Genomic DNA, 27,977 nt, shown 5'->3' on the forward strand with positions numbered 1-27,977 from the left:
GGGTGACCAATCACAGAGTTTGAAAACATAGAATCATAGATATGTAGGGCTGGAAGGGACCTTGAGAAGTCATCAAGTCCAGCCCCCTGAGCTGTGGCATGGCCAAGTTAACCTAGACCAGGGGTTGGCAACCTACGGCACGCGTGCCAAACCCAGCACGCGAGCTGATTTTGAGTGGCACGCAGCTCCCTGCCACGGTCCCGGCCCCCAGCCCCACTCAGCCCCCCCGCCCACCGCTCTCCCCTGCGGGGGCAGGAGGCAGAAGCTTGGTTCTGCGGCAGCCAAGCCCCCCCCCCGTCCTCCTCTTCTTCCCCGAGTGTGGTGCTTTCCGGCCCCTCCTCCTCTCTGTCCCTGGCCAATCAGCTGATGGCCCTAGCGAGGGGGAGGGGAAGGGGGAAGAGCGGCAGCGTGCACACAGCTCTGTAGAGGACGCAGAGAGAGGTAGGGATGGAGCCTGGGGAAAGGGGGTGGAACAGGGCATATCCCTTTCAGCCCCCTGCCATGAGCCGCTCAGGGCAGGGGGCTGGGAGCACCCCCACGAGCCGAGCACCCCAGCCTTCTGCCCTGCACCCCCCAGCCCTCTGCCCTGAACCCCCCCAAATACACATCCAACAGTCTGTCCTGCACCCCCACAGCCCCATCCCTCTGCCCTGAACCCCTCACACCCCAACACACACCCAGCCTTCTGCCCTGATCTCTGAACGCCCCAGCCTTCTGCCCAGAACCCCCTCCCCCAGTCCTCTGCCCTGACCCCTGAAACACCCCCCCCCCCAGGTCTGGGGTCCCGGCCGCAGGCCCTGATCAGCCCTCTGCTGGCCTAGGTGAACAGAACCCCAGGCTGGCAGCGAGCTGAGCAGGCTGGTGGCGTAAGAGCAGCATTTTCATTTAATTTTAAATGACGCTTCTTAAACATTTTGAAAACCTTGTTTACTTTACATACAATAGTTTAGTTATATAATATAGACTTATAGAAAGAGACCTTCTAAAAACGTTAAAATGTTTCACCAGCACGCGAAACCTTAAATTAGAGTGAATAAATGAAGACTCGGCACAGCACTTCTGAAAGGTTGCCGACCCCTGAGATAGACCATCCCTGACAGATGTTTGTCCAACTTGTTTTTAAAAGCTTCCGATGATGGGGACTCCCCAGCCTCCCTTGGAAATCTATTCCAGAGCTTAACTACCCTTGTCGTTAGAAAGTTTTTCTAAATCTCCCTTGCTGCAGATTAAGCCCATTGCTTCTTGTCCTACCTTCAGAGGACATGGAGAAAAACTGATCACCATCCTCTTTATAACAGCCCTTGATATTGGAAAACTGTTCTCAGGTCTCCCACCTCAGTCTTCTTTTCTCAAGACTACACCTGCCCAGTTTTTTCTAACCTTTCCTCACAGGCCAGGTTTTCTAAGCCTTGTGTCATTTTTGTTGCTCTCCTCTGGACTTTTTCCAGTTTGTCCACATCCTTCCTAAATCATCACTTGGTATTTTCAACCGCCCGTAGGTTAAATTTGTTCCCATACAGTGACTGAACAATTAACAGACTCACCAGTAAAACTCACTGTTCACAGGCAATTTGGAAGCCGAATAAAGGGGTTAGAGTTGAGTAAGTTGTTCATTGCAAACATTTTAGCTAGTGCTGGCATGATTTGGCTCAGTCTACATTGGCCAGCCAAAATGCGTTTTCCCTCATTGTTTCCTTGTGCTCCCAGTCTGTCTGTCACCACCTGTTGTCACTTGTCTTATATCTAGATTACAATCTCCTCAAGACAGTGACTGTCTTTGTTCTGTGTTTGTACAGTGCCTGGTACACCAGGACCTACTCGACACGGGCTCCCCTCAGTGGTACTGCAGAACAAATACATAATGGGTCTGCACCTTGTTTTGGTTTATTTATAGTGTATTTAAAAGATCTGAAGTGTTTTCCAGCTTGTGCTTTTAGCTTTAGAAATATGAAAATGTCAGGTCACTTGGCCCTTGTTCTTGCTGGGTGAAGCAAGGCAGGAAGCACACTAGATACCCGATACTAGTCGACAAAGATTACATGAGCCACGTATCAAACAACATTCATATGGTCTGAATCAGCTTCACATCAAAACTATGAAAAGAATCCTGAGTGAGGACACCTTGAGCTGCTACTCACTCACTGGAATCCTAACTAGAAAGCCATTCTGCTGGACACAATGCCACACCTTGGTATGTTCCCTGCTGTCAGCCAAAGCAAACTCCAGAAATAGAGCTTCACCCAGGAAGAGAACACAATGCTCGGAGATGCCTAGAAAGTTGAGGGAGACAGGTTCAACTCAACTGGCTGGCTAAATGCTTTGAATTCCTCTCTCTCTACACCTAGGAACCCACGTGCACTATCTCTAGGTGACTAACTCTGACATCTTAACTATTCACAGCTGTTGCCAGAAGACTGGGAAAAGGCAGGTGTAACTAGAAGCATGAGTGTTTAAGAGAATGCACTGCATATGTATCTTCAAGTGATGGATGAACTACAGAATGTTTGGAGACTTAGCCAAAGTCTATCTGAACCACAAGCACCAACTTTCCAATGTGCTGGGGGGGGGGGGGGGGAAGTGCTAGACTCTGGCTCTGCCCCAGGCCCTACCCCCATTCCACCTCTTCCCAAAAGGTCCCACCCCCGCCCTGCCTCTTCCTGCCAGGTTCCGCCCCCTCCCTCGGAGCACACCATGTCCTTGCTCCTCTGATCGCAGCGGGCGGGAGGTGCTGATTGGCGGGGTCTGCCAGTGGGCGGGAAGCACTGGGGGGGGAGCTGATGGAACTGCCGGTGGGTGCTTCAGCCCCAGAGCACCCACAGAGTTGGTGCCTATGATCTGAACTCTCTGCTCTACCCAAGGGTGATGGCAGCCTGGCTGATGAGGGAGATTCCACAACCTTCTGCTCTAGTTGGGTGGCCAGGACCACCCCAGGAATAGCTCTTCCCTACAGGATTTCAATACTTTCCCAAGCCAGCAAGGGCTGAAGTATGTGATCGTGGAATTAAAACAAAACAAAAACACCACTTCGAAAAATACTTGGTTTGTGTTTTGGGCAAGGATGGGATGAGGGAAGGAAGGAAGGAACATTTTAAAGTTATTAATTTCTATTACAGTAACCCTTAGGAACCCACTGAAGAACATAAGAACAGCCATACTGGGTCACAATGCCAGGTGTTCTAGAGGGAATGAGCAGAACAGGTAATCATCAAGTGATCCATCCCCTGTCACCCATTCCCAGATTCTGGCAAATAGAGGCTAGGGACACCATCCCTGCCCATCCTGGCTAATAGCCATTGATGGACCTATCCTCCATGAACGTATCTAGTTCTTTCTTTAACCCTACTATAGTCTTGGCCTTCACAACATCCTCTGGCAAAGAGTTCCACAGGATCAATACCCCATTGGGCTAGGAACCAAACAGACATAACTAAGTTAGTCAAAGCAACTAGAGGAACTAACTCATGGAGACAGTCACATTATACACAACAGTGAAGTAGTTCTGCTACAGGCCCCCTTGTCTCCCCAAAAATTTACAGCTGACTGGAAACAGCTGGTTTGAAAACACTCCATGATGATAAATTCCGGCTGTTCTATCATGGTGTGAGTGACCAGCATAGATGGGGCTAAGTTAGAGATGGGCACAAGCTGCTGCTTTCAGATCAAAATAGGACCTTTTAGCAAGACTGGACATGGGTTTCATAGTTTGGACTCATCTCTAGCCTAGAAGAGTCTCTGAACTCCATTTAACCCCCTTCCACAGCAGCCAGAGTACAGACCAAGTTACTACTGGAAATTGGTTCAGGCTATTTAAAAGGGGTTCCGGTTTCCCAGCCCAGCATACACAGAACCCAGAACAAGATGGCATCCCAGTGTCTGGCTGGGTAGTGGCTGCTGAATTTTCTCTGGCAATTATTTCTGGCTGGAAATCTGTTTTTTTCTCCTGCAAGGCTGGCTCCTCCAGGCCTGTCCTACCCTGTTTGATAACTGGTACCAAACACAGCTCCCTGACTGCGTTGAAAATGGTTGTCTCCCTGGCAGAGACAGGGTCCAGCACCGATTTTAGCAAAGAGTGGCAGACTTTACTCTCACCATGCTAGATCCTGGCAAAGCCAGCAAGGCATCTCTTTTCAATTCCAGCTGAGTGGGACTGGGTGAGCAGCGTACGACACTCACCGGGATGGAGTCTGTAGTGCACACACAGCCCATAAGTTCAAAGCAGCTCTTTGCATTATCTGCATTTCCCCCCACCTCTCATGAACCCCACCTCCCTAGTTCAGGGGATGCCTTTTAAAGGTCAGGGAAGTAACCAGGGTGATTAATGTGAGAGAGGGCCTTTTCATGGCTGCTTTGATTTACAAGGTTATGGCCACTGCTAGTATATGGAGGAGGGTGGGAACAGCCTTCAGGCAGCAGTCTGCTAGTCATCTTAGCAGCTTGTTTGAATACATCACTCCCTGGGTGAAGGTAGGGATGGAGGACTCCTGACCACCTGTGCAGAGGAGGGATTAGCAGAGCTTGGTTCATTCATGAAAGGAAGGGGGGAAACAATCTTCCCTAAAACCAAACCCAGCTCTGAGTCCAAAGAAATGGCCTTGCTGAAGGGGTGGTTTCTTCAAGCTCTCACCCAAGGACACGTGCATCTGGTCACACCAATAGAGCGACAGATGTGTCAGTACTCTAGGTCTCTGCATAGGGCATGGGAGGCTTTACAGGGGCTGTGGAAAAGAAAGGTTTCATATGATGTGTCCCATTTCGGATTTTCTGGCAGCAGCTGCCACATCCATGTTCAAGGCCCAGATTCTCCTCCCAGTTAACGGCAGTTTTGCTGCTGACTTTAATGGAAGTAGGACCTGGTTCATTGTGAAGCAGTTTCCCACCTCCTTTTCTGCTCTCCTGCAGTAGCAGTCTCTACTGGACCTCGACTATACCTTGCCCAAGAAATCTGTGTGACGGGTTGGATCACAGAAACCCCCTTGGGAGCTGCCACCCGATGCGCCAAGACTACCCCTGCTCCTGTTTTCCCTGCCAGCTCAGGACTCCAGCACCCTGTCTTGCTGAGCCAGACACTCCCGTCTGGCTCCAACACAGACCCAGGGTCTGAATCACTTGTCCCAAAGCTGCAAGTTTACCTGAAAACAGCTCACAGTAGTGTGCTTGTCTTTAGCACTCAGATGCCCAACTCCCAATGGGGTCTAAACCCAGATAAATCCGTTTTACCCTGCATAAAGCTTATGCAGGGCAAACTCATAAATTGTTCGCCCTCTATAACACTGATAGAGAGATATGCACAGCTGTTTGCTCCCCCAGGTATTAATACATACTCTGAGTAAATTACTAAATAGAAAGTGATTTTATTAAATACAGACAGTAGGATTTAAGTGGTTCAAAGTAGTAACAGACAGAACAAAGTAAGTCACCAAGCAAAATAAAATAAAATGCGCAAATCTATGTCTAATCAAACTAAATACAGATAATCTCACCCTCAGAGATGTTTCGGTAAGTTTTTCTCAGACTGGACACCTTCCAGGCCTGGGCACAATTCTTTCCCCTGGTACAGCTCTTGTTGCAGCTCAGGTGGTAGCTAGGGGATTCTTCATGATGGCTTCTCTCACTCTCTGTTCTCTTCCCCCCTTTATATATCTTTTGCATAAGGCAGGAACTCTTTGTCTCTCTGGGTTTCCACCCCCCCTCACTGGAAAAGCACCAGGTTAAAGATGGATTCCAGTTCAGGTGACATGATCACATGTCACTGCAAGACTTCATTACTCACTTGCCAGCACACACATATACAGGAAGACTCACAGGTAAATACAGCCATCTGCAGACAATGGGAGTCATCAAGATTCCAAACCATCATTAATGGTCCACACTTTACACAATTACAATAGGCCCTCAGAGTTACATTTTATATTTCTAGTTTTAGATACAAGAGTGGTACATTTATACAAATCAGATGATCACACTCAGTAGATTATAAGCTTTGTAATGATACCTTACAAGAGACCTTTTGCATGAAGCATATCCCAGTTACGTTACATTCACTTATTACCGTATTTTCTCTAAAACTATCTCAGTTACATTATATTGACTTATTATCAAGTTTTTATAAAACCATATAGACTGCACAACGTCACAATCTGGACCCGGACAAAAAATAATTGATTATCCCCGCCATACAGTCTCTTCCTCATTTTAAGTGAGGTCTCTTTCACACACTCATTTCGTCTGAGGTGGGAGGCGTCTCCATTTCAGTTTCACCTTAAACACGGTCTAGAGTTGGCCTACTTGGGTTTGACGTCTCTCTCATGGACTCTAGTTTGTGTGTGATCACTGGTTCTTTATGTGGTAAGCTCTGTCTTGGTTTTGCACATTCTGCAATAGAACCACGATCTGCTAGCATGAAGACTACTGTGGGGACTGATAGCTACCTAGCTTTCTGTGGTTTTTCACCTTCTTTCTAGTAGGCAGTATACGTCATGCTCACTAATCTTTGATAAATTGGCTATTGTGGATCCTCTCAGCCAAGCACCTGGAACAATCCTAAGACTTAAAATGACCTGCCAAGGATTTTAAATATTTGGGCTTGTACCCTTTACCATGTGCAAAGGCAGGAGCTGAAAGAGGAGTCTTAAAACTTTCCTCACCCTGCTTTTGCTTTTTTAAAAACCCTAGAAAATCAGCTCTGGTCTTCCCTGCATTTGCTCAGAGGGCCTCTAGGTTGCCTTGGAGAACGGACGTGGTGAGCTCTCATGCCTTAACCCAGGAGGCTCTCAGACTGGGGTCTATGGAGAGCTGGCTGCTCATATGATGCTGGCTCCTTCTCATTTCCAGCTCTACAAAAGGCAACTAAAAATAGTTTCTTAACATGGCTTTTCCACATGAGCCATCGCTTTAGTTGCCACAGGCCTATTATTCAATCAGCAGGAGGGCAAGGTGTCCACAGGACAGTCTTTCTATTAAGATGTGCTGCATACAACGATCGAGTGCATGAGAGGAGGGCTGCATGAGGGAACTAGATGTGACAGACACTCAGCTTTGGTTAAAAATGCATTTCTAGGCCTTCTTCCATGCAAAAAGCCTTAAAAACAATCCCGACACAAATGCTGTAGATGGCCAGAAGTATTGAAAACAAAAAAGCTTACTGCTATGCAATACTCATAAGACACCCAATAGTGACAAGCTATTTTCCTAACACTTAGGGCCTTAATCAAAGTTCACTGCAATTGGTGGAAGCCCTTTTCACTTATTTCAATGGCCTTCGGATCTGGCCCTTATTTGGGAGAACACCACAGCTTATGTGCATCACTCTGGTTTCCTGCAAATTCGGCTGTGCCAATGCTACTCTCCACGATGTATTTTCTCCCATAAGGCCCAATCCCAAAGGTGCCAAGTACCTTCTGAAGGGGGACCTGTTGCTCACCACCTTCAATTCCCATTGGCTTCCTCTCTCCGGAGATGGTCCGTGTACAGCCACTGCACTGTATTTTTGAGCTGGTAGGCACAGAGATAAAGACTGGGCAGTATTTTTTGAACTGGGCAAGCACAACGTTTCACAGGGAGCGGTTAGTATCACAGCTGCCTTCTTCCCCATGCGAGGAGAGTCAATACACTGGTGTCACAGCTCATTCAGCAGGACCTATGGAAACTCATGACCCAAGCACAGCTACTGAGTCACGCTGCTCAGGAGGATTTACAGTCAACACTTAGGCTATGGCATCTGAGAGCAACCCCTCGGACACGATTCCAGCCCCAGTGCTGAGCCATTGCCTCAAACCTTAATGCAGAGCACAGCATTCAGCCAGTCACCCCAAGGAAAGTCAGACTCACAGCAACTAAGGACTTGTTTCAGTTTGTACCGTTTCCCATCCTCATTATCAAGAAACTAAGTTCATGCCAGACCATTCTCCCTAGTAACAATCCAGTGGCACAAGAACAATAAATATGTATTTCCGCTGCTGGGAAAGTCTGCAAGAGAATAAGATTTATGCTAGTTTTTATTTACCAATCCTCTATGCTGACTGGCTCTGGTTACTTCACCCCATTCTCATAGGTTTCTGAGATTGTAATAGTAGCTGGAGTCAGTCTTTGGGCCAGAAGCACTTTTATCATTTCTTGCTTCCCCCTTCGTGCTTTGTTAGAATAAAGGAGACATCCCTGTTAGTCCGGATGCAGCGCTAAGTCTGTGCTTGTATCCTCCTTGTTCGTCCCCTTTCCTTCACGGCCAGCTTTGCAGGAACAAAGCTCTAAAAGAGTCACCTGCCCCAGCTGCAGCCCAGAGCGTCTTCCATAATTGCATCCAAGCTGCAGATCCTCTAAGGCACTGCCCAAGTCAGACGTCCACATGCACAAGCGTAACCAGGAAGAGCCACGCTACGCCAGCTGGTACCGTCTGCTTCCAAGCCCACCACAAAACCCTTTCGTCAGAGCGGGTTAGTCACATTGAGAGCAGAACCCAAGAACGTTTTTCAGAAGACACTGACTCATGAGTGACTCCGGATCCACCTGTACCAATCATCCCTGCAATGACGTCGCCACACACATACCCTCAGAGTTGGATCCCCACCTGGGCTCGCTACCAAAGCCACTACTTGTCAATACCGCCCAAGGCACCATCAGCCCATGCCAGGCTTTCCCCCACCCAGCCCCATTCTGCATGACTCAGGCAGAGGAGGAAGTGGAGTGGCAGGGATGCCAAGTAAACAGACTTGGCAGTGTAGGAGTCAAACGATCAGGAGGGAGGAAGAGTACAGGTGATGAGAGAAGGGGGGCAGAGCAAGAGAGTAAGCCGATAGGGGAGGGAAGATGAGGGTAGACATGGAACAGGGTAAGAGAAGACACACCAGCCAGAGAACCCCAAGCTAAATATTAAAGTTCTCAGCTCCGTGGGAGGAACAGGACTTGGAAGGAAAGGAGAAGGAGAAGGATCAATATGTGCCCCACAGAAACCTCAGCGACTATAGATTTCCCTCACATATAAGACAATATCATCAGCTAGACTGCAAATATGGTCTGGGTCTTCTTCTAGGACTTCTATCCCATGGTATTATTTCTCGGATGGATGTTGGTGACGGGCTCCCTCCAAACCCACAACGTTGCTTGCACTGTGCCTAAGTACCTCGTTATCAGCCTACTGGTATCGCTTCAGAAGGCAACGGAGAGCAAGGTCCACAAAATTATGAGTTTATGTCATTACTCTGGTAGAGAGACTGGCTTAGTCCCTCCACCCCAAGGAGGTCTGCTGTCTTTAAAGGGACAGCATCAATTTACGCCACATTGATATTTTTTATCCTACTATTGATATAACACACAAAACTACAATTGAAAGATTAGAGGAAAAAATACTTCCTCGAATCTTCTACACTTGGCAATACATCAAATAGCCCATTTCACAGTTTACTGTTGGTGCAAGTCTCTGAGTCAGTGACGGAGAAGAGAAAAACATTTAAATAAATATGACATTAACCCCTCTTCCCTTCAAAAAGGCATAGGGATTTGGGGCAGGTGTAATACCTCAAGCTACATTTCACTCATTTTTTAAATTGACTATATTTCAAGTGGACAGTGTTCCTTTAACCCATTTATAATCCTTCCCGTGCCTGCATGTCACATTTTCTAAATGGATTGTTCTGTAGCAATGTCAGGTTCGAGGCATCAGAATTTCTTGGAAAGCATTTAACAACTGAATAGACCATCTGGTTGTTACACACCCTCTCGCTGTCAGGTGGAGGAGGGAGATTAGCTCATACATTTGGTCTTCACGGCAAAAACTGGTTCCTTGTTACATGGCAGTGCCTATCTGACTGTATAATCTAGGTTGAGTCAAGGCACCGACAGTATGTACCTTGATGTGGCTAGGCAAGGTCAGCCCTATACTCTGCATCTGGAGCTGACCCCCTCTAACTACACTGCGTTACAAACTACCTGTGCCTTGTCTCCACCAGGATTTTACAGTCTGACAGGTATCGCTGTTTTGCAGGGAAGACATAGCTATCGAAAAACGCATAAAAATCAGACTCACTTGCCGTTCTCCGATAGGCGACAAGGAAGCAAGCTGGACGGCACAGCGTTGTGTGTACCAATCTACTTCCAGACACACACAGCTGTTTTCATGCCCTGGTAGCAAAGGTGCATGTCAGAAAAAATTGTCTAGCCCTATTGCCATTTGCTATAGCCCTACCCAGCTGACTGCCTCTGGCAATCATTAACCCACATTCCTCCAGCAGTCTCCCTCCCAGGGCACAAGGGGGGGAGGGGGGAGAAATAAAAAAAGAAAACCAGCTGAACTAGAGCTAATCACAAAGCAGAGCGACTAACAATTCTCTTCTGTTTATGGCTAACATAAGACTCCCTCCCCCATCCCAGGTAAGTCATTCCTGCCCAGTGATTCTCTGCCCTGGCATATTTCTGTGAGGAAGCAATACCAGCAGGCAGCATGGACAGGGAATAGACCAAACCGACCTCCCCCTGTGTCTCCCTAATGACAGAAGTTAAACCTTTCGGGATTGTGTTGTTTGAAAAAAAAACAAACACCTCATCTCTTCTGCCTTCTACACCAGCCACTGACATCTCCTTGAAGCCCTCTCCGTTCTCTTCCTGATTCTCTTCTCCATTGGTGCTCTCTACAATCGCCCTCAGGTGACCTCATCCACTGCCCTGGTTTTGTACCACTTGTGCACCAAAGGCTCAAACCCACCTGCCCAGCCCTGCCCTCTGCCCAAGCTGAGGGCAGATCCTCATGGAGATCCCGTCACTTCCTTGTACTAAAATGGCAAAAACTAAACCCATCTTTCCTCCAACACCCTCTTCCCCATCCCTGTTGCCGTCTCTTCTAAAACAGCATTTTTCAAAGTGCGGGTTGCGACCAAGTTCTGAGTCGTGGCACGTCAGGCACTGGGTCGCTCTGGTCGGGTTAAAAGTCCCATCGGTGGTGCTGCCCAGCTACCTGCTCAGACACCATGTTGTGCCCTGGAAGCTGCCAGCAGCAGGTCCGGCTTCTAGACGGGGGGCCATGGGGCTCCGCGCGCTGCCCCTGCCCCACCAGCTCCGCACTCCCATTGGCCAGAGCTGGGGGGGAGGGGGTGCCTGTGGGCAAGAGACGTGTGGAACCACTTGTGCGCCTCTGCCTAGGAGCCGGATGTGCTACTGGCCGCTTCAGGCGCAGTGCAGTCTGCAGTGCCAGGGCAGGCAGGCTGCGCCGCTGACCAGGAGCCGCCAGAGGTAAGTCTGCGTCTCAACCCCGTGCCCCAGCCCTGAGCCTCCCCAAACCCAGAAGCCCTTCCTGCACCCGAAACCCCTCATCCCAGCCCCACCCCAGAGCCCGCACCTCCCAGCCCAGAGCCCTGACCCCCTCCTGCACCCCAACACCCTTCCACAGCCCAGATCCTCCTCCTACACCCTGAACCCCTCATTCCGGCCCTACCCTGCAGTCCTCACCCCCACGCCCCAACCCTCTGGCCCAGCCCTGAGCCCCTCCCACACCCTAAACCCCTCATCCCCAGCTCCATTGGGTCGCGGGCATCAACAATTTTCTTCAACTGGGTCCCCAGAAAAAAAGTTTGAAAGCCACTCCTCGCTCAGCCTCCTAATGCTGGGGTTGCCTTTGCCTCCTCCTTGGCTCGCCCCCAAACGCTCTCTGGTTCTTTTTGTTGCTTCTCCCTCTAAAGGCCTTTCTAAAATTCATCCCTCACCTCCCAATCCCAAGCTCAGGCTCTCTCCTTCCTCTCCTGTCTCCTCCATGACTCCCCTCTCCTCAACCTAGCCAACATCCAGCACCTAACACAAACACTTTCCCTTCCTCCTGCCCTGACCAAAGCACCTCTCTCCTCAAGGCCCTTCACTGATGGTCTAGGTGTAAAAAGAAAGCCTCGTCCTGGGTACTAGGGCTCTGCCCGTCTACCTGCCTCTCAAACTGATATTGTTTGTGTGCACCCAGATCATGAAGCAATCTGGATTGCTCTCTCTGTGACCCATCCTCTTCATTATTTACCACTCTTCCAGTCTGTGTGTCATCTGCAAACGATCAGTGATGATTTTATGTTTTCTTCCAGGTCATTAATATAGATGTTAATGGCAGAGAGCCAAGAATCAATCCCTGTGGGACCCCACTAGAAATGTACCCATTCAGAGATGACTACCCATTTACAAATTACGTTTTGAGTCCTGTCAGTTAGCCAGTTTTTAATCCATTTAATGAATGCCATGTTAATTTTGTATCATTCTAGTTTCTTAATCAAAATGTCATGTGGTGCCAAGTGAAATGCCTTACAGATGTTTAAGTATATTACATCAATTCTATTACCAATCAAAATTTTAACCTTGTTAAAAGAAATATCAAGCTATTTCGACAGGATCTATTTTCCATAAATTACATTGACTGGCATTAACTACCCTCCTTTAATTCTTAATTAATCAGCTCCTATATCAGCCATTACATTATTTTGTCTAGGATCAATATTAGGCTGATAGGCCTATAATTACCCGTGTCATCCTGTTTACCCTTTTAAAATATTGACACAACATTAGCTTCATTCCAGTCCTCTGGAACTTCCCCAGTGTCCCAAGAGCTACTGATAATCAACATAATTGACCAGAGAGCTTCTTGGCCAGCTCTTTTAAAACTCAGCTACGAGTTATCTGGGTCTAAAATGGTGAATTGTATTTTGCACTGAAAGCATTTGATCTTCAAAGTGAATGTTGGCTAATGCCAAAGACATAAAATGAATTCAGCATTACAGTGAAATCCAAGGTTACAGGAACCACAATGGAGTAGCACTGAAAGAAACAACCTACTTGATAGTTGTAGATGTTTGTGCAATAAACTTTGGAAGAGGCAAATCTTGGAACGCCTCCTGGGCTACATTTTCTGAGGAAAATGGGATATTTTTTTAATATTTATTACAATCAGTATGCAAGGGGAAGTAGGTGCAAGTGTAATATTCTTAACTTCTATCATGCACTTCAGAAGTAACATTTGATTTTAGTTCTGCCTCAGTTGTAGACATTTCTTTTTTTTTTTTTTTAAACTTGTGGCCTCCAGCTGTCTATTATCCAGTGGAAGTTCTTAAATGTTCCCAGGTAACAGGAGTTGAAGAAAATCCAGCACTCAAGTCATATAGCAATCTCTCCCAAATAAGTACTGTCAACATCAAATGTTAAACTCTCATTATAAGATACTATATTAAGTTTCTAGGCTTGTGAAGGTGACCTTCCAAATGCAGTTCCAATACCTCTGCTGGTATTCATAGCTTTGCGCCAAGCTGTAAAACCCAGATCAGAATTCCCTCAATTTTCAGGGATGCTATTCAGAATCCTGTAGGCAGCACTGAAATGGACAAGAATTGAGTCAATTTCCCATTGCTGCTTTAGAAAGCTATAAGCAGCAGCACCAACAGGCAGTGGACCTACCACCCTGGACTCCCAAACATCAGAGATTAAGGGAAGGAGAGAGTGCAAAAGACATTTCCACAGTACAGCAACAAACAAGAGACCAACCTGCTCGACATGGAAACATGAGATTTTCCTAGCTACATCGCTCAGAGCTATGAAAAATTTCACGCCTTGAGTCCCATCATTAGGTCAACCTAGTCCCCGGTGTAGACGCAGCTAGGTTGATGGAAGAATTCTTCCATCAACCTAGCTACTGCCTCTTGGAGAAGTGGATTAACTACATCAATGTACGAAGTGTCTACACTAGGGAGCTGCAGCAGCACAGCTGCACCACTGTGGCTGTACCACTATAGTGACTGTAGTGTAGACGTACCCCGGATGGTAGAGCAGCAGAGACCATATCCCACTCTCAGCAGCAAGAGGTTTAGAATGGGCGACAGAGAAGAATGCAAGAGGAGTTTGGAGGCCTTTGAATTTGTCTAACACTCACTAGCCAAAGGCTAAACCCTACAGATGAAACTCCCAAGCGGCATCTAGGGAGAGCACCCTGGAAGGAATCCCAGCAGCTCCAAGGGTATTTGTTTTGCATTAGGACACTGGGACATCTTTCCCATCAGTCTTTGTGCTAACAGGTTTAGTCTGCTGTCAAGGTTCATGGCCACTGGAGAGGATTTTTGGGGGGACAGGGAAAGAAGTGGGAGAAAGATAAACAGTAGGGACGGACACATGCTTTCTGCATGAGTTAAGTTTATTCAATTCTACAGTTGACATCTTTCAAGCAGTAATCGCACAAACTTCTCCAAAGCTACTAAGCACGTGTTCACTTCCTACAAGTAGGCGGGGAAAGAGGGCAGCTGAGGCCACTTCATTCTTCCTCAATCTACATTTGCCGATTTTGTTATAATCCGTGATCTATTCCCAACAGACGTGGGCATGCTCTCTTACCATGTACGGAACATTTACATTCTGCTTCAAACACATCTACCAAAAATCCCAAGACACCCTTCCCCAGGCACAAAAACTGCTGACAGAACAGGATCTGCCCACCAAACTGCCTTTTCAGCATAGCCTCAGCTTGTAACAAGATGGGCCTCAATCCTTTTGTGTCTACTCCTCCCTCTCCTTAATCCACCCCTGCCCAATTCACTGTGTGCAGGCAAGCCCTTGTTTTAGGATTTAGGCTGGGGAGGTGGAGTTGGGGGGCTCAGCATACAAGAGGCCTGGTTTAGGGGGCAGTGGTTCCCCCCACCTGCATGTATACTCAGCCAACCTATCAAGAGTGTCATTGGGACAGCTGCTGCTCACACAGCTCCTTCAGGTGAGCAGTTTACAGCGATCAGGGGTACAAAAAACTGGGACAAATACATTGGAAAGAGTGACCAGGGTGTGCCCAGGGACACACAATCACCAAATTCACGCTACTCCCTAAACATCCCCACCCCTCCCTTCCTACGGGCTGGGTGTCTTCTCCCCATCTTTCAAATCCCTCCTCAAAACCCACTCCTTTGACTTGGCTTTCCACTCCTCCCCTCTCAACCTGCCTCAGCCTCAAGAGGCCAGATAGAACAGATGTGATTCACCTGTTGTTTAATAGGATTTAACCCTCATCCCTCCATGGTCTCTCATGTTCTGCCGTCATCGAAACCTGAAATCAGCTTCATGCACAGAGCCCCACTGACTTCAATAGGGCTCCCTGCACCTGGACTGAACCCCATTAAAAATCACTGGGGCTCTGAGCTGATGCAGGAATCTGCTTGCAGAGAGCTTACTGCAGGGCTGGGTCCTTAGACCAAGGTCTTCAGGGTACGTCTCCCCATTTCCTCAAATATCTGTGAAGCACCACAGTGCTTTACAGAGCTACACAAATAGCTGGTGTTTGTCTTACTTGTTTGGGGGGGGGAGAGGCGGGGAGAAGCAATCACCCCTCCAGGCCTGCTGAGCCCTTAGCCCTGTTCAGAACATTGTCTGGAAGGCATGGGAAGAGTCACTGGTACTTCACTAGTATCCCCTTTCAGGGAATTCCAATCTGAGCTGTTTTGCAAGGTGCACTGGGAGAAGTTTGACAGAGGTTTTAGCAGAATTTATACCACCAGACTCTGCAGGAAATCAAATGCCAGTATCTCCCATCTGCAAAGCCCTCCCAGATCTTAGCAGCCCCCACAGTCACACCTCTTTTATAATACAAAGCAGCTCAGAGCCTTCATGTGGCCTTTCAGGGAAACACTTCTGGCATTTGTTCCATGGTGGTGGAGGCACATGGGGGGAGCTATTCTCAAGAGGTTAGGCAGGCTATTTCCATGCAAACGTTTTGTTTTGTGAACACAAAGAGGTCCATCCCCCCATAATACCCACAGCTCAGGCATTCATTGGGAGCCTCTTTCTTTCCCCCACCCCTCCTGGTGTAATTGGACATACCTCTTTATTGTGCATCCCAGGAGGGATGGGAAGGAATTGATGGGCTGATGCATCAAAACAGGCATGCATCAGAAAACAAACTCACTCACCAAAGCACCTGGGCTTTGGGTGGATCCAGCTATTTAGCTGGGCAGATGACTTGGGAAGAACTTTATTCAGAAGAGTGTGTGAGTGTGTTAAAATTAACAGCTTTATCCCCCAGTCAGCCCAGTTTCTCCTTCTGCCTTGACCAATGAAGTCCTAACCTTATTTTTATGACACCACTTTGTCATCTATCTAAAAGGTATTTATATGGCCCTGACCCCTTACCATAGTATCTGAATGTCTCACCCTCTTTCCACAAACACCCCTGGCAGGTAAGACAGTGCTATTATCCCCATTTTACAGATGGGGAACTGAGGAACAGAGAAGCTAAGTGACTTGCTCAAGACCACACAAGGCGGCTATGGCAGAGAAGAGAATTCAACCTAAGTGTCCGAGTCCCAGGCTAGCACCCAAAGCACTGGATCATTTGTTGCCTCAAGTGTCAAATTCAGAATCAGGTAAGAGAAAGGAGGCTACTCTCACTGGAAGACAGCGCTGGCCATTAGCGATGAGTGTGACACCTGTGAGGTGTCAGAAGGATGAATTTCAGTTTTCGCATGTTATTTGAAAGTGATTCCCAGTATGCAAATCCTTTTAAAGGGATACTTTTAAAAGGGAACTCTTATTTTAGAAAAAAACCTCCCTCTATCCTTTAGGTCACCAAACATGGTAATGTGGAGGACAACTTCGATTGTAAGCTCTTTGGGGCAGGGACGGGCTTGTTGTCCTGTGTTTGTACAGCAGGTAACAAAATGGGGTCCTAATCCAGGAGGTGCCAAGGTGCTGTGGCAATACAAACAATTTCTGTTCAACAAGGAACCATGGAAGTTGCCACACTGATCTCTGGGACAATGATGTCTCTGCTCTCCTGACTCCACAGTCCCCTCCCTTTTAATTACTCTGCATCCATCTGCACTTTTCGAAACCCTGTTAATGCACTTTGAAAATACCCCACTAAACGACACCCCCTCACCCTGCCACCCACCCACACACCTCCCACTCCTTTGGTAAAATTCAAAGAATATCCTGATATAGGAGGAGGAGGAGAAAATGTGTCAAGTGAATGCAACTGTAAAAAAAACATTACCTTCCCCCCCCGCTCTTCCTATTATCCTCCCTGTAAAATGAGCCAGTAAAGAATCACAACGGACAACTTGCAGACACAGATTTTAAGGCCAGATGGAACCACTAGGATCATCTAGTCTGGGGGGGGGGGGGGGGGGTGTCCCAAACTTTTTATTAAGGTGGCTCACCAACTGCATTGTGTCCTTTTTTGCAAATCACCATTTCAGATTTGCACCCTCCACCACAATCCTCATTGACACTCAGTGCAGGGGGGAGTGTTTGGAGAGTGAGCGAGCCCTACACTCATCCCGCAGGGCTGGGCCTGGCTCCCCTCTCTGGGCGTTGTGACCTGGCACATGGGGTCGCAGTCCCATTTGGCTTTGGCCTGACTGCCTCAGCCCCTGGGATCAGAGCCACCACTGAGTGGGAAGCGTGGGGTGGGAGCTCGCTCGCTCTCCTGTGGTTGTGTGAAGTGTATGTTGGTTTAGGCCAGGGCTTGGTGATGAGTTAATCTGGCCCTGGACAGGGCCGGCTGCAGTGTTTTTGCCACCCCAAGCGGTGGGAAGAAGAAAAAAAAAAAAGCCGCGATCGGCGGCACTTTGGCGGCAGCTCTACCACCGCCGCATACCTCATTCGGCGGCAACTTGGCGGCAGGTCCTTCCCTCCAAGAGGGACCCCGCCACCGAATTGCCGCCGAAGATCCGGGCGTGCCACCCCTTTGTGTTGGCTGCCCCAAGCACCTGCTTGCTGTGCTGGTGCCTGGAGCCGGCCCTGGCCCTGGGAACCCAGCTAGAACCTTGTTGAGACCTAGCATTTGGGAAACTCTGACCTCCCGCAGAGCACAGGCCAGAGAACGCCTCCACTCCCATTTCTCTCTTCCACCCTAGTAACCCAACAGTGGAACAACTGGGCTACAAAGATCCAGTAATCCTTTCACAAACATGTAAGGGGCTTATCTCAAATGAGCTTTAATGGAAAGATTCCCAAAAGTCAGGAAGAGCTGTGCCAGGTTCCCCGCCTGTATGTCATGTTCCTGAGCTAACCTCAGCACTTTGTTAGAGAGAGGAGCATTTCCATAACCAGAAGGGGTGTGTGGGTGCGCACACACACACACACACACACACACACACACACAGATAAAAGCCCACTCCCCACATCCCAAGTAACAGGTATTACCAGTTGCTGGGAAACATCAAACCAGTTCAAATAGACCTAGCTTTCTAAAGCTACCAGATCACAGACAAAGCAAACCTCTTTATCTTGCCCAGCTATACTGCTTTCTTTGCAGTTAATCCTCCCAGACACTCACTCATTACACACATCCTTTTTTAAAAGAAGCATCACCAGAGAAATAATTGGGATTACTCAATTGCCTTCCCAGAAAGATAAATTCACCCTCCCCCACCTCTGCTTTGCTCTTCACTCCCAGTTAATGGCTACATGGGTCTTTAGAATTTACCCCCTGGGCCCAGGAAGACCAAAGTTCTCCCATAATTAAATGGGAAAGAATCAGAGCACTCAGCCTACTGCAGCACAAAAAAAACTATAGAACGTGCCTCCAGAAGTGCTAGCAAGACACGAGTGGGCATGACATCTATAAAACTTGAGGGTAGTTTTTCAGTGTGGCTGCTCACGCCTATACTAGGCAACCTAGGTGCCACTCCCCTGAGTTAACTGCAGCGAAGACATCTCCTCAGAGCATGCTGCTGTGGCCACTTTGGCCTCCTCTACAAGTTGGATGCAGAAATCACCACTGGTGCAGCTTTACTAGTGGCAGCAGCAACAGTGTTAAGCCATAAAAAGCAACAGAGGGTCCTGTGGCACCTTTGAGACTAACAGAAGTACTGGGAGCATAAGCTTTCGTGGGTAAGAACCTCACTTCTTCAGTGTTAAGCCATGTCTACACTAGTGCCACTGTAAGCTCGCAACTGTAGCGATGCAGCTGTGCCGCTGTAAGATCGCTCATGTAGCTGTTCTGTGCCAACGGGACAGCTCTCCTGCTGACATAGCGCTGTGCATACTACTGCTTATGCAGGCATAACTTATGTCCTCTGGACGGTGTTTTCCCCCCAAACCTCTGAGCGACACAAGTTTTGCCGACATAAGCAATGGTGTAGACATGGCCTTAGTGTAGACAGAGCTCCGATGTTCTGTCATGGTGTCGTCATCTAACTCTACTCAAAGTGGGTCTAACAGACAAGAGTCTGAAAACACCAGGGGCCCATTCACATTAGGGCTCCCAACTTTGCTAAAGTTGGTGAAGCCAAACTGGTGTCAGCAACATTTGGAATTTTTTGTAAGATTTTCCTTGTGTGGGCCAGGCATCAGGGCATAGTGCTGGGCAAGGCAGCGTTTCTATCGCTAGCCAACAGGGTGGATACAAATCCATCATTTTTATTTAATAAAACAAGATTTTTAAAAGTTAATTTTTAAAATTTGAATCAGATTATTTACAAAGTTAATACAGTAGTTCTTTCTTCCCATTTTAGAGTCTTAGATTGCTTATGTGGCGGTTTTATACTGGCTTCTTTAATTAGTTTCCTAATTGACAGCAGGGAAAAAAGCTCTATATAAAATCTGAACTTGTACTAAAGTTTCAAACTTCAAATGCTCATCTTCACTGATAAAGAAAAGTCCAGGGCCTTATTAACACCACAAACCCAAACGCACAAATCAATAAGCAAATAGCCCATGCTCGATTTTCAGCCTCTATCACCTTTCTATATATAATGAACTTCCACAAGTCAAAAAAGCAGAACTGCTCCAACAAGACTATAGTTCTCCATCAAGGTTTGCAGTTTGAAGTCAGGGTGCTCCTAAGTAATTTAACTGCTTTGGAAAATCCCACTTCGAACCATCTACGTATGAGGATAGAAACCTAATTTTAAGCTCTTAATTTTTGAAAATTTTGGTCTGTTATGTATAGTGTGCGCTCAATAACATCGTTAACATATTGAAAGTCTAAATAGCTTTTAATTGTTAACACTGAAGCACTTTTTAAAACAATTTTAAGTTAAAAGATTTTATGCCATTAAAAGAAGGAAAAAAACAGTGTTAGCCCCAGATGCCGCAAACAATTATGCAACACGCTTAACTTTAAGCATGAGTAGTCCCACTCACTTCAATGGCACCGTTCATTTGACTATGAATTACGTACCTGCTCTAGGTGTTTGCAGAGTCAGGGGCTTAATTTTCAAGGGTTTTAGGGTAAAATTCAAAGAAGATGAATTAGCAGCAATGGCATTAAAAATGTTGTTATAATTTAGTTAATTATAAATTTTAATTTAAAGTAGCAAAAGCACAAATTTGCATGTTGGGTTTTTTTTTTTTTTTTTAAATAAAGCTTCAACACGATAGAGATCTAGCTCTCTATCAAGTGATTTAAATCAACTCATTTTAAATCACTTCACCCTGCTAGTCATGTGATTTTACCTTATGATGGAGTTTTGGTTTCAACCACGCACATGGGGAAAAAATTAAGCATAAACTAGCATAAGATGCTGGAAGACTCCTGATGCAGGCTTCCATTAGATGTAAAGTTTTAAAACAGTCCAACCATCACTGGAGAATTTACCACATCCCTTGGTAATCTGTTCCATCACTAGGTGATTGGATGACTTTCTAGAGCAGGGGTGGGCAAACTTTTTAGCACAAGGGCCACATCTGGGTGGGGAAATTGTATGCAGGGCCATGAATGTAGGGCAGGGGGTTGGGGTGTGGGAGGTGGTGCAGAGTGCAGGAAGGGGCTCAGGGCAAGGGGTGCGGGGTGCAGGGTGCAGAAGGGGGCTCAGGGCAGGGGGTTGTGATGCAGGAGGGGTGTGGCAGGGGGCTCAGAGCAGGGGATTGCGGTGAGGGGTGCAGGAGGGGTTCAGGTGCAGGCTCCAGCCCGGCGCTGCTTACCTTGAGCAGCTCCAGGGTGGCAGCGGCACGCAGCGGGGCTAAGGCAGGCTCCCTACCTGCCCTGGCCCTTGCTGCTCCCGGAAGTGGCCAGCATATCCAGCAGTGGCTCCTGGGAGTGGGGTGGGGCGGGGCAGATGGCTCCGCCATGCACTGCCCTCGCCTGCGGGTACCACCCCCAAGGCTCCCATTGGCCTCAGGGAGCTGTGGGGGGCGGTGCCTGCAGGTGAGGGCAGTGCAAGGAGCCCTCTGCCCCACACCTCCCCCAGGGGCCGCAGGGACGTGGTGCCAGCCGCTTCCGGGAGTGGCACGGGGCAAGGGCAGGCAGGGAGCCTGCCTTAGCCCTGCTGCACCAGGGGGCTGGCAATCCCGAAGGCCAGACTGAAAGCCCCGACAGGCCGGATCCAGCCTGCAGACAGTCGTTTGCCCTCCCCTGTTCTAGAGAGATGCTCTAGTCAAGCCATAATTAGGCTTGATGTGGAAATTACTGAATGAAATTCTATGGCTGGTGTTCTAAAGGTGGTCAGACTATATGGTCATAATGGCCTTTAAAAACAACTGTGAAACTAAAACACCTATCTGTCCTTCACTTCAAAAAGACGCTGGTTTCCAAAGTTAGAACAAGACACTATAAAAATTAACAAGTGTTTATTCGCTCTCCAGCAATCTCCAACTGCCAGGGTCATTACTTACATACACAAGTTGTGCTGGTGTCCTACATGATGGGGTGACCTGCAACAGAAGGCAACTACACTAGATGACATGGAGGAGGGTTCCTTCCACTCCTATGCCCCATGTCATATAGTAACGAAACATCCCTGCCCAGGCTTCCCACACAGACAAGAGCCGCATTTATAAATGAAACATCCAATTAGAGATGCCTCTGGGCATTAGCAATGATTTGGTGTCCTCGCGGAATCTGAAATAATAGCTAGATCAGCCAAGGCAGGCAGCCTTGTACTCAACTCACAGAAAAGCTTGTGGATAATCAGCCTTTTATTGGGGTGCTCATTAGGCCACTGGACTGCCAACATCCCCCTCTACGGCTGCTGCCTCGGTGCACATCTTGCACAGGCTTGGTACACACACACACACACAACTACTTGACATAAATTGTTCTTTTAATCAATTTAGTTAAAATCGGTGCAAACCGCTTGTGCAGACACTGTTCAATCAGAGTGACCAATAACATTTTAGTTCATTCAATTACAAGGAGGCTGCACTTCGTTAAGTAACCAACTCAAACTGATGAGTCAGACAGTGAAATCTCTGCGTTTAGACAAGCCCTGTGATCAACAGCAACTCCCTGCACTTGTATAATAAGCTCTTTCATCTGAGAACCTCAAAATGGGCATTAACTCCATGTTACAGAGTAGTGTCTGGAGCACACAAGGCAGAAGTGACAGTGAGAAGCCCTGAGCATCACCTGTTTTTCGTATGTTTGCAGAAGCAATGCAGGCTGAGATTTTAATAGGAATTGATCGTCTAAATGGCCAAGGCAGCTCTGAACATCACCTCTGTAGTTCTGTGGGTATTTTATTCCCCGAAACTAACATACGTCCATGCTTCTTTATAAAGAGCCCATATTGATCAGCAGACCAGCACTGCAAGGCAGTCTTACAAAACGCAGCTTGTGTTCAGCACAGTGGAGGAAAGATAATGTTTGGTTAAGCAACATCACAATTTTACATTCGAGAGAAGAGAGAGAAGTTATTCGGTGGACTGTTTCCTTTTAATAGGAGTGTGTGCTCTGAGCAGGCAACATTTGGCCTTTGAAAATTTAGACTAATATGAGGTCTACACTTAAAACACTACATCAGTGCAGTTGCTACAATGCAGCTGCGCCTCTGTAGCACATTAATGAAGACGCTCTATGCCGACAGTAGTTAATCCACTGCCGCGAGAGGTGGTAGCTATGTCAGCGGGAGAAGCTCTCCTGCCAACATAGCGCTGTCTTCTACACTGGCGCTTAGGTCGGTATAACTACGTCGCTCAGTAGTGTGGGTTTTTCATAGCCCTGAGCGACGTAGTTATACCGAAGTAATTGTGTTGTGTAAACCTGTTCTAAGTTTGCTCCCAGGGGAGAATCATGGAGTTGTTTCTACTGTTTATATTGAAAGGTGCCAAACCCATTTCCTTCCACCACAAACTTCTGCCTCCCCCCTCAAAAAATTCCCCCAAACCAAGCCTCGGTATATCCTGGCTTAAAGACATCTTTTAGTACCAGGGAGAAGGAAGAGGCGGCGACACTGTCAGTTTTGAACAAGGCACAAAGTGAAATTCAGAGACAGCTAGGATATGTCCACACTGCAATTAGACACCCGTTCTGGCCCGTGCCAGCTGATTCGGGCTAGTGGGGGCTCAGGCTAAAGAGTTGTGGGACCCTCCTACCTCATGGGGTCTCAGAGCTCAGGCTGCAGCCAGAGCCCTAATGTCTACACCACAACTTAACAGTTCCTTAGTCCAAGTCAGCTGATAAAGGCCAGTCCCGGGTGTCTAACTGCAGTGGAGACACACCTCCAGAGGCCTTGTTCAGCAACAGGTATGTTTAAGAACATATTTTCCAACCTAGGATGGAAAACAGTAAGATTAACACCCTTAACAACATGTCAACTGTGTCTACACCAGGTAGAGATAATGTTTGGAATGTGTTGGTTTTCAGACATGACTTTCTTTTGCTTAGAAAGGGACTTGACCGTCCTATAAGCTTTCTTTATCCACCAGAAAACCAACTAGCCATCTCCTCATTCTCCTCGTTTTAAAAATACAGAAAACAAAGTGTTTTTTCTTGGCTAGTTACAGTATCTAAACCTGACGGACTGTAAGCTCTGCAGGGTGAGGTCTCTACATTCCAATGTGTCCTTACAGCACCCAGGACCAAAGTGCCTCAACGAGAGTCTCTGGGTGCCAGAGCAATATAAATCATCCTCCATAGACCGGGCAGGTCACTCAAAAGCCAGAGCACCGGGTGAACTTTGGTTCAGCCTCCTACACGAGGAGCATTCCTAACTGCTGAGAGGTGAGCTTGATGCGGGAGAATAGCTGCTGCTATCATTCTGCCAGAGACCAGTGCCTGGCAGTGGTGGGGGAACTCAGCAATGACAACAACTTTGCAGCAAGCAAATCTAATTAAACTTCAAAAGGGCCAAAGAAGCGAGTTTTCCTTTCACGTTGTTTATGTGTGGGGTTGGGTTGTGGAGGGGCCCAGGGGGCGACTACTACTTATAAAAGAGGGTTTGTTTTTGAAAGTAGGGTATTGATAGCCATGCCCCCACTCTCCCACTTGGGCTCAATGGGCAGATAATGAGCCTTTATGTTGTTAGGCGTCCTCGCTTTCAGCTGGGGGTGCATGACTCACATCATGCTCCATTGTCCACTGGCAGAGACCACAACGACAGGGACTATTGATTCAGTATCACAGCAGGTGACAGTGCTCTAGCAACCTGGGAAAATATCATCTGATGAAACTGGATGCAGGGGGGGGCAGTTAATTAAAACTACCCTCTCCCCCATCTCCTTTGGGAGAGCCCCAGCCTCCTTTGATCTGACAGATCATACAAAATAATAGGGCGGGGAAGGGGGGGGGAAGAAGAGGAAATCACATCCCTGTTTGACACAAGGTCTGTTGGTAAATTATTGCAGAGCAAGCCAGAAAACCAACCAAGCCCTGGAATAAACTATTCTTCATTTGCACCCTCAGTCACCATCCAACAAACTTCTGTGTATTGGAACAAGGCATGCACCTAGGTTTTAAGTCCATAATCGTACAGCTGTCCTGTTTGTTACATGCAGACTAAATCCTTGGGTAGTAGTTTGCCATTCTTTCCGGTTGTAAAAGTTAACCTCTTCACTGCTGCTGCTGCAGCATCAGACATGCCTTCCTGACGCAGTTAGGCTTTTTCTACACTACTCACCTTTTAGCAACACAGCCGTGACGCTACAGCCGTGCTGCTAACAGGTGCGCAGTGCAGCGGCTGTTTGCGGCAGGAGACAGCTTTCCTGCCGACAGAGCACTGTTCACACTAGTGCTTTTTGTCAGCAAAACTTTTATCGTTTGGTTGTGTGTGTGTGTGTGTGTGTGTGTGTGTTTTTAACACCCCTGAACAACAAAGATTGTCAACGAAGTTCAAGTGTAGACAAAGCCTCAGACACCTTGCCTCTCTAAGCATAGGCACCGACTCCATGGGGGAAAAAAATGGTGGGTGCTCCCCCCATTAGCTCCTCCCGCCCCCTCCCGCAATCAGCTGTTTCACAGCATGCAGGAGGCTGGGGGAGGAGTGAGGACAAAGTGCTCTCAGGGGAGGGGGTAGAACCAGGTGGGAAGAGTGGGGGGCAGGGGTGGAATGGGGGCAGGAAGAGGCAGGGTGGGGGCAGGGCCTTCCCCCCCAAAGGGTGGGCTGGAGGCAGGGCCTTGGGCAGAGCACCCCACCCCCCACACTTTGGAAAGTTGGCGCCTGTGTCTTTAAGTACTTTCATGTCCTTCCATCACCATAGCACCCAAGCTCCTTTTCCGCTTTGCATCCAGGTATTTACCCATTAAGCCCTCTTTGCATAGAAAGCACTCACCCTACAATCAGTCTTCCAGAAGGCATCGGATTCTATCCTGGGGCTAGATCAAATAAAGAGCTCTAGCATAAGGAAACTGAGACACACACAGCACCCAGCCATTCAAACCACACCCCACCCGCCATGTCATTCACTGTACTGTAAGTACCATGGCTATCGCAAAATATTCTCCTAACCCACCCTTCCCAGCTTTCCCCTCTGCACACACCCAGACTTGCTACCCACCCTCTTCTCCAACACCATCTGCCCTCCCATCTAGCTCCTCTCCAACATGCCCCCCAAGCAATTTGCTCCCCTCCATACATACAGAGCAAAGCACCATTCAAAAGCAATGCAGCTGTATCTTTGAATGGTGGAAGAACTCAGGTGTGATCGAGTAGGGAGTGTGGCTGATTGACCTGGGAATGTTGCGTGGGAGTTTTACTGGTACTGTCTGCATTGGTGATGGGGATATCAGGGTGTGACTTCACTTGAGGGACAATACCTGAGCATGTAACCTGAGCCCAGGATGGGGGGGGGGGGGGTTGGGGGTTGGGGGTTGGGGCCAGATGACACCTTTGCCCGGGAAACTGGACAAAGGCTGGAGGAAGAGCCAGGGAGAGGCTGGATGAGACTGCTGGAGGGGGTTTCAGTTTGGAGCTGGCTGGGGAAATGGAGGGAGCCCCAGGGCTGGGGTCTAAGCTCCCTGCCCCCCAAGATGGACCTGACTGAGGGGGTCCTGTTGTCTGTACCTACAAGCTCTGTTTTGGACTGTATTCCTGTAGTCTAATAAACCTTCTGTTTTACTGGCTGGCTGAGAGTCACGGTGAATCACAGGAAGTGGGGGGTGCAGGGCCCTGCCTCCCCCACACTTCCTGACACCATGTCTATTCCTGGGGTCTGGCCACAGGGGCCTTGTTGACATTAAGGGTGAGTTTAGATAGAGGAAAGAGGTCAAGGTAGGTCAGGGTCAGCTAACACATGCTACAAGTGTTTGGAAACTGGACGGTAATGCTTCCAGGTCGATTCCGGCCATCTTTAACGTTGTACCGCTGTCCAAATGGACCCATTGACAAAACCTCTCTAGCATGGAAATCGCTGGGCTCCCCAGAGCATTCTGTTCCATGCAGTATGTTTAAAAAACAGGTCACCTCCCACCAGTGCACCTATGTAACTGACCTATTGAAAGGCTAGTACTTCAGCTGAACCATGACACCTCACACGTGGCCTTCTTAACATACGTGGCAGCATCCCGGTGATCAGGGCAAAAATAAAGCCCAGAAAGTATTTGGCAGTTTGTTCCATGGCCTTGGGGGGGTGGTTCCGGAGGCTTCTCTATGTTGTGCCCCTACGTTGCTACAGACCAGTTTTGGTGACTCCCTTTCCCATCTAACCACAGAGCACAACCCCACTGAAACGTGCCTGCAACCCTTCTGATGGGGGGTCATGACTTCCAGGTTGGGAACCCATGATCTAGCCGTGGTCTGGAAGCGGGACCTCTGAAACTCTACCTCTAGCTCTAACACTAGCTGGATGCGCCTCATTTCCCCACTTGTAAAGGAGGGGTTACTCCCAACCTCCCACACAGGGCTGTCGTGAGGATTGGGGTTTGTAGTTTCAAAGCACAAAGCAGAGAACAACAGGAGTGCCACGGAGCTCTCACTAGGAATGGGGTCACAGGCAGCGAGTGGGAGAGGCGGATGCGGTCACCTTGGGGCTAAGGGTGGGGGGGAGGAAAAGCGACACCCTGGCCACCAGATAATAGCAGGCATTTTTTTAGCCGTTTCATCTTGGTTTTTAATCTGCACTTCCCACCACTTGCCCCGCCCCTCGAGCCAGGCTCATGTGTGTTCAGCCCTGTCTGTCATGGTACCCTGGAGCTACAAAAGACTGTCTTTATTTTCTATCCTAATTAGACCTGACAGTTCAAAATGAGCAGCTTCAGACTGACAGAGTCCAATACTTTTTTTACTTGAAGGCAATAATGCTTTCAACTTTAGTGCACAAATCTCCCGCCCCCTTCCCCCGGATTTGGGGGTGGAAAGGTAATTTCCCACTTACAGGTGGTTATAATCTCAGCTGCAGCATGGCCTTTCCATAGAGGTTATGCATTTTATGCTATTCTAGACAGCAGAGGACATGGGAGGGATATAAAGAGCCAGTGGCAAGAGAATCCTTTCAGAAGTTTAAAAAAAAAAAAAAAAAAAAAAAGGGAAGAGACTCAAATCGTTTTGGGATATGAAGTTAGACTGTTTCCGATACACCCTTATGAAGTCTTAGGCCTTGTCTATAGTCGGATATTTTACTAGATTGCAGGTGTAGCTGCAACAGCGCAATAGCTCTAGTAATAAACAAGGTAAACTGCAACAGGCCAGCTGCAGCTCACCCCTACTTTGAGTGGGTGATTTTCACCAGGGTGAACAGTGGCTTTGCCTGTCTGCACGAGGCGTTTGCAGCATTGCAACTATGCTGACCGTAAATTCCCAGTGTAGATAGAGTCTTCATTTTTGAAAAAGGTCAGCCAGCAATACCCACACCTACCACATGAGAGGAGCTCGCTTAGCGTTGGCACAGGTGGGAATGCT

At 48.0% G+C, this 27,977-nt stretch overlaps 1 protein-coding gene across 10 annotated transcripts in view; it reads right to left on the reverse strand.

Moving 5' to 3' along the window:
* Window positions 1-27,977, reverse strand: part of RASSF7 (Ras association domain family member 7) — a 126,181-nt gene that overhangs the window by 19,524 nt on the left and 78,680 nt on the right. The window contains exon 1 of one of the 10 annotated variants that reach the window (XM_042862147.2): window positions 10,019-10,131. The exons of the other annotated variants lie outside the window; for them this stretch is intronic. The gene's annotated coding sequence lies outside the window, so the exon portion shown is untranslated. Of the gene's footprint in view, window positions 1-10,018; window positions 10,132-27,977 lie in introns of those variants that run through there. 10 annotated transcript variants of the gene reach the window in all.

Source organism: Chrysemys picta, chromosome 4 (assembly GCF_011386835.1).
Source record: "Chrysemys picta bellii isolate R12L10 chromosome 4, ASM1138683v2, whole genome shotgun sequence".
Lineage (NCBI taxonomy): Eukaryota > Metazoa > Chordata > Testudines > Emydidae > Chrysemys > Chrysemys picta.